The sequence below is a fragment of the Medicago sativa genome, chromosome 3, assembly GCF_051527215.1.
Source record: "Medicago sativa cultivar Bolivia chromosome 3, Bolivia_mono, whole genome shotgun sequence".
NCBI lineage: Eukaryota > Viridiplantae > Streptophyta > Magnoliopsida > Fabales > Fabaceae > Medicago > Medicago sativa.
Window position 1 is genome coordinate 13,960,040 of NC_140751.1, and position 6,740 is coordinate 13,966,779.

At 33.6% G+C, this 6,740-nt stretch overlaps 1 pseudogene; it reads right to left on the reverse strand.

Annotated features, from left to right (window-relative positions):
- Positions 1–2,275: 2,275 nt before the first annotated feature.
- Positions 2,276–6,258, reverse strand: LOC146935947 (subtilisin inhibitor 1 pseudogene; annotated as a pseudogene).
- Positions 6,259–6,740: the final 482 nt, after the last annotated feature.

The window sequence follows — 6,740 nt, forward strand, 5'->3', positions numbered from 1 at the left end:
ATTATTATATATATTCACAATATATATTTATATCAATATCATGATACAAAGTCAAACCCAATCAATATTGATTGGATATTAGGGCTTACTCCAACAAGAATAAGGCAAGCAATAGTCACTTCAAGCTATTTGGTAAGAGATAGGGAAGTCAGGGATAATGATACAAAAAAGTGACACGACTATGGAGTCCTTGCGTGTTATACTTTAATTTTGGATACCTTAAGCATCTTAATGAATTTTACTCCTTTACATCAGAACAATGTTTCCTTTCTTAGCAAAGAATAATTTCATGCATCATTCATAAAACCTTGAGTTAATGATGGTACAAAGGATCTTAGTCCAAAGGCTCAAACTACAACGTTGACTTCCACATAGTTTACCTTCATCTTAATACAAAGCATTGTCTTTATCTATAACATAAGCTTCAACAAGTTCCAAAGTGTCAACAAGTAGTCAAGAGCGTTGACTGGAGTCCATAGCTTTGGCTTGATCCATAGGCAAAAATTATCTTATACTTAGAATTACCTATACACTTAAACACACATTTTCCTAAGTGTTCTCATACATTCTTAACTCTTTATCATCAAAACTTAAGTGATTTGTTCTTAGACAAATTTTGGTCTAACAAACCAACCATAACACACATCAATAGTTCAAAATGATTAAATAACACTTAAAATTAAATTAGTTTCTAAAGTCATAAATAGACACATATTTGATGATTTAGGTCATGCAATATCCCGAGACATCATTATATTAAGGGGATAATTCAAAGATAATAACCAACATTTTTGTGGTTATCATTTATCTTTTGTGATGTTCCCTCTTTTAGCCATCAAAGCTTATACAATTTTTGAAATTTAATAAAAAAATGTACTTTTATGATTGGTAATTTTTTTAATCTGTCTTTTTACTAAGTTCTTTCATTTAGAATAAAGTCCATACGATGCTTCTATATGTTTCTCATCATTAACCCGTGCGATAGCACGGGTCGACGACTAGTGATGATTTAACGAAGCTATTTTAACATTTACCAACATATCATATATAGGAAGGGAAGACGAGAATTGGTGGAGGACAATCCGGGTCTCTAAGACCATCCACAATGGTGGATGTTTCATCTATTTAGCACCGAGCAAAGTAGAGAATGGTGCTTATAGAGAATGGTGCCTATAAAAGGACTTTCACTCTTCATTTTTTGTGTGAAGACCTATAAAAGAACATTGTAATGCAATAAATGAGTGTTTTAGAAATGTAATAATAGAGTTATTATTGGACCTAATAATGAATTGTTTTTTTTGAAGGATAATAATGAATTTTGTTGTGGTGTTGTGTTGGAGGAATTGAGTGTTTATTAAGTATTGCCATTAAAAAATTATATATTGAATGATGTGTACATGTAGGATCCACTTAAACACTCAAATAAGAAAGCTCCATTATGGATGGTCTAATGGTTTCTAACGGAGACAAACATGTTTTATTGGTTTATTAATTAATTTGAAGGTACAAATCAACTAAATACATAGATTGCAATCTTCAAAGAGAAACTTTTTTTTAATTATTTTTTAGGGTAGACGGTCACAAAAATTAGTCCTATATAAACTTCAAAATCATGGTTTTGCACTCTTCATCATCATTTTTGTTCTACTCTTTGAAACCTAACTTTAATGAATATATTATGCAGCTAAAATGCTTTACATGTGAATAAAAAAAATGTGGGTTGTTAATTGATTAGTCAGTTCTGGGTGTTACTATGATCATTGATGAGTAGTTTCCTTCTTCTGCAAAAAGGAGATGGTGTACTTGCAAACACTCCGAGAATACAGTAAGAATATTTTGAATATGTAAATGCCCTAACAATTGAACCCTGAAATCCGAAGTGGTGACGATTAATAGTTCGTACATTGCGGCAAAGTAGAGAATGTTTAAATTCGACAACAACTATGGTTGTTTTCTATTTTTGGCACGTCTTGTGTTGTAATAATAGTTATATCATTTTTGTTCGCTTTTTGAAAGAAAAAAGACATAACAAGTTTTTTATATATTTAGTGTGATTTAATTGAATGAATATGTAAAAAAGAAAATATACCATCCAAACATAATAATAAAGTTATTTAGGAAATAAATTAATTTAGACTATTTTATAATTTTCTTCGTCGTGCTAATTTAAAATTTTATTTGAAGATGATTTATTTTAATTTACCTATAATTTAATAATTATTTTTTTAATTTACTTAAATGAATAGTTTGCATGGCAGAAATCATAATCTTATATATGTATGGTCCTGAAAATCTGGGGACTATACCCTAGTTTATTCTTCAAATTACATCATTAGCTTTATACCCAAATCCCATGTGAACAATATTTAGTTGATGAATCAACCAATTGTTGGAGTCCTAATGACCTTATTAGATTCATCAACATACAATCGAACTCTCTAGAACCTGAAATCAGCATTAACAAGTGAATCCGGGGGCACCACTTGAATTTCAACCTCAGACATCTCTTCCTTTATTTTCCTCTCTGCTTCTTCTGCAGTGACACCAACTAGCTCAGGCCAACTTGTTTTTGTAGGGTTATTTGTCCCTAGAAGTTGGTTGTAAGTCCCTACAACACCAAACATATTTTAGCATCATAGTAGTTTGGTTTCGTTTTTTCAAAATTAGTCCATTGAAATCGATAAAGGGGAGAATCGAACTTGAGAGGGAGTTTCTCCCAAACCAACACTAGTACCGGGCCAACCCATGTATGTTACAATAGTATAGTAGTTTTTTTTTTTTTTGAGCAAACAATAGTATAGTACATCATTCGGTCACTATTATAAGCAAAAATTTACTCTTTAGATTAATTCAATTAATGATGTATATGGTCTTTATTGTAGATTACATACATCATTGAAGTGATAGAAATAGTCCCAAGAAAGGGGGGTTTGAATTGTGACCCTTTTAAAATTTAGTCCTACAACTTAAATAAGTATATATATATATATATATATATATATATATATATATATATATATATATATATTGTCGCGTCATTTTTCAGAGATCAAAGCTATTTGGTTAGCGTTTGACTCACTTTTTATTTCACGACTTTGAAAAAATTTATTTAAATTGGGGGGTCCGGGGGTTGGTTATATTTAGGGAAGGTATTAGCACCCTAAATATTCGTAGTACTCTACGAGAACCTTTTGGTTTTATTTAACGTTTTGTGCTATAAACTTGCTTGCTTTTTTTTTAAAAAAATGAAACTTTGAAATGATTAAAAAAAGGAAGACCTAATTATCTACATTTTATTGATTTGGAAGGACGAGTGTCCTCTGCCTACATACCCGTGAGGGATCAAAACCTCGTAGTTAGGGGTTAAAAAATGACGTTTGATTGGTTGTGTGTTTTTTATTTGTTTTAAAAAAAGTTTTAAAGAGAAAAGCCAAGTGGAAAAAAGAATTTGTTTGTGTTTTTTTATATTGAAAGAAAATAGACTTAAAGTATGATTAAAAATGATTTGATATTTGATTAAGAAAGAAAATAAAAAGAACGCTCACTTGATTGAGAAATCAAGGTTTATTATGAAAATATTTTTTTTGTGATTTTGATTATTTGAATGTTTTTGTTGTTTTTGAATATTAAATGAAAATTAAACTAACGGAGCAATAAAATTAAAAGCGCGTGGATTTTTGTAGTGACGTTGGATCACCACAAAATCCCTAATCTAATTTTTTGTATTTTTTTGATATATATAAAGCGGTAAAGAAATAAAAGACACACACACACACACTTACTTTTCTCATTTATATTTACATTGCACCTAAATACATTCTAATTGCTGGAAAATAAATGACAATAATTAAAATGCTAAATAAAAATAAAATAAAATGCTAAAAAGAAATAAAATGCAAGAAAATAAAAGAAAGGGACAACCGAAGGGACAAAAATTACCGAAGGGACAAAATTCCGAAGAGACTTATTCCGAAGGGACTTATTCTGAAGGGACAGAAAAAAGAGGGAGAAGAAAAGAATAGCTCGTCAACACAAGCTAAATGAGGGAGAAGAGAGAAGAGTTCTTTGACAACTCAAGAGAACTTTTGGTGTGTGAAATTGTGAGGAATGAGAGCTATATTTATAGGTGAGGAGGTTGATGAAAATGGTTTAATGGATTTTGATGGTGATTTGAATGGTGTTTAATGGTGAATTTTAAAAGAGGAATGTTAAAGTTGACACTTGACTTGAAAATTTTTTTTGGACCGTGGATATTTTATTTTTAGACCTATTGACACTTTGTTTTTTTTTTTTTTTTGACTTGGACAATAAAATAAAAGTGACCAAAATAAAATATGAAAAATGACTAATTAAAAGATAAAATAAAAATTAGAAATAAAAATAAAAATTTATAAAATTAAATAAAAGATGGAAATTAAAGAGTAAATAACAAATAATAAAAAACTAAAGAAAACTAAAAATATAAAAATATAAAGAGAGAAGAGGGCCTGACTTGAAACCAAACATGAGATATTTTAAAATACCTCTCTGCCAAATTTTTCACTAAAAAGTCAGAGACTAATCAGGGTCAAACGGCGCATGAATGTGGGACCTTAGGTCAAAAATTGGGGTATGACAGATGCCCCTATTTAAGTTTCTTCGTCTGGAGATTTGAAGATGGAATCTTTGAGTTGACGGGACGAAGAGACTTAAATACAAAAGTACACCAATTTTGTACCTAAGATGCTGTGAAATGCTCATGATGCAAGTATGAATGCAGGATGGCAAAGACAATTTGACTGGGAGTAGAAACAACAAACGGGATACCCAAATTCATTAAAGGAAGGGATCCGACTCCGCTGGAGAATTGCAGCTTCACAGGGGAAGAGATTGTCTGCTACCGTATCGGTTTGGAACGATAGTTTAATGAAGACAAAACCTTTTTAGCGACATCACTTGAACAGATAAACTGGGGATGAACCTGGAGAGAGAAAAAAATGTGATTTCAAACTGAAACTTGGCGAAAGGTAAACTCAAGTGGTCCGTTGTTTAGGACTGGCAGCTTAAAATAAGACAAAAAGGAAATTCAAGCGGTCCGTTGTTTAGGACTAGCAGCCTGAAATAAGACAAAATGTAGACTCAAGCGGTCTGTTGTTTAGGACTGGCAGCTTGGAACAAGACTAAAAGGAAACTCAAGCGGTCCGTTGTTTTGGACTGGCGGCTTGAAACAAGATTAGAAGGTAAACTCAAGCGGTCCGTTGTTTAGGACTAGCAGCTTGAAACAAGGTAAACGCTTGCGAGAATCCACCCCGCTTTTGATAAACATTCGCGAGAATCCACTCGGCTTTTGATAAACATTTGCAAGAATCCACTCGACTTTTGATAAACATTTGCGAGAATCCACTCGGCTTTTGCGAGAATCCACTCGGCTTGGTAAACATATGCGAGAATCCACTCGGCTTTTGCGAGAATCCACTCGGCTTTTGATAAAAGTTGGCCAGAATCCACTGGGCTTCATAAGAGTTTTGCGAGAATCCACTCGGCTTTTGATAAACATTTGCGAGAATCCACTCGGCTTTTGATAAAGGTTTGCGAGAATCCACTCGGCTTTTGCGAGAATCCACTCGGCTTGGTAAACATTTGCGAGAATCCACTCGGCTTTGGATAAAGGTTGGCCAGAATCCTCTGGGCTTTGTAAAGGTTTGCGAGAATCCACTCGGCTTTTGATGAAAGGTTTGCGAGAATCCACTCAGCTTTTGATGAGTGACATCTCTAGACCAGACACACTGGGGATGACACTTTTGATGACAAGAAGGTAAATGCAAGATGTTTGTTTGTAGAAACTTGCGGCTTGACGCAGTGATAAGTGAGGACCGAACTGAAAGGAGAGAGTAAACTTCTGAGTGATCAACGCGACTATGTATGAATGACGTTGTGTATGATGTGTATGAATGAAAGTAATAATGCATGAATGTATGAATGTATGGATGTATGAATGGATGAATGAATATATATATGAGTGTATAGACTGGATTGTGACAGGTGGACTCGATGAAACGAGACAAGACAGGTAAGAAGGGAGGCGAACTGACATCGCAAAACAAACACTCGGCAAACTCCTTTGGAGATGATACTATTGTGAACCAATGTAAATCCCGGCACAAGGTAGCAAACTGATGCCTCCTGGGTATAAACCCATTGTTGATCAAGAGTCTGGAAGAAGTCGCCATTTGTAAACCGGCGTAGAGTGTACTTCCATCGGCATGCTTCAGCAGTCATTTTTTTTTATATATTTTTTGTGAAGATCCCTAACTTTTGCCTGGACCGCCCTTTCAGGTTTTCAGTCCACCGGGAGTATATTCCTTTTTTATGCCCCTAATTTTTGCCTGGACCGCCCTTTCGGGTTTTCAGTCCACCAGGACGCTCTCTATTACCTAAGCCGCCCTTTTCAGGTTTTCAACTTAGCGAGCATTTATTTTTGTATTTCTTTTTGTATTTTTTTTGGACTGTGAAAGCATCTTGCTCGAAGCAGAGGTCCTCTCCACAGTGTTTAGCCATGTTTCTCTTCCGGAATGTAACCGTTCTTGAGACGGATGTTGATGTACGTTTCAACTACTCACGAGTTCAAAGAGAGTGTTTGTTGCTCACAGTTTTCAAAAAAATGTTAAAAAAGGTTTTGTATTTTGAAAATTTTCGCTTCAAGTATTGCCATCAAAAATAGAAGAAATTTTGCAAATAGAATAAATGAGAGTTCCAACTGA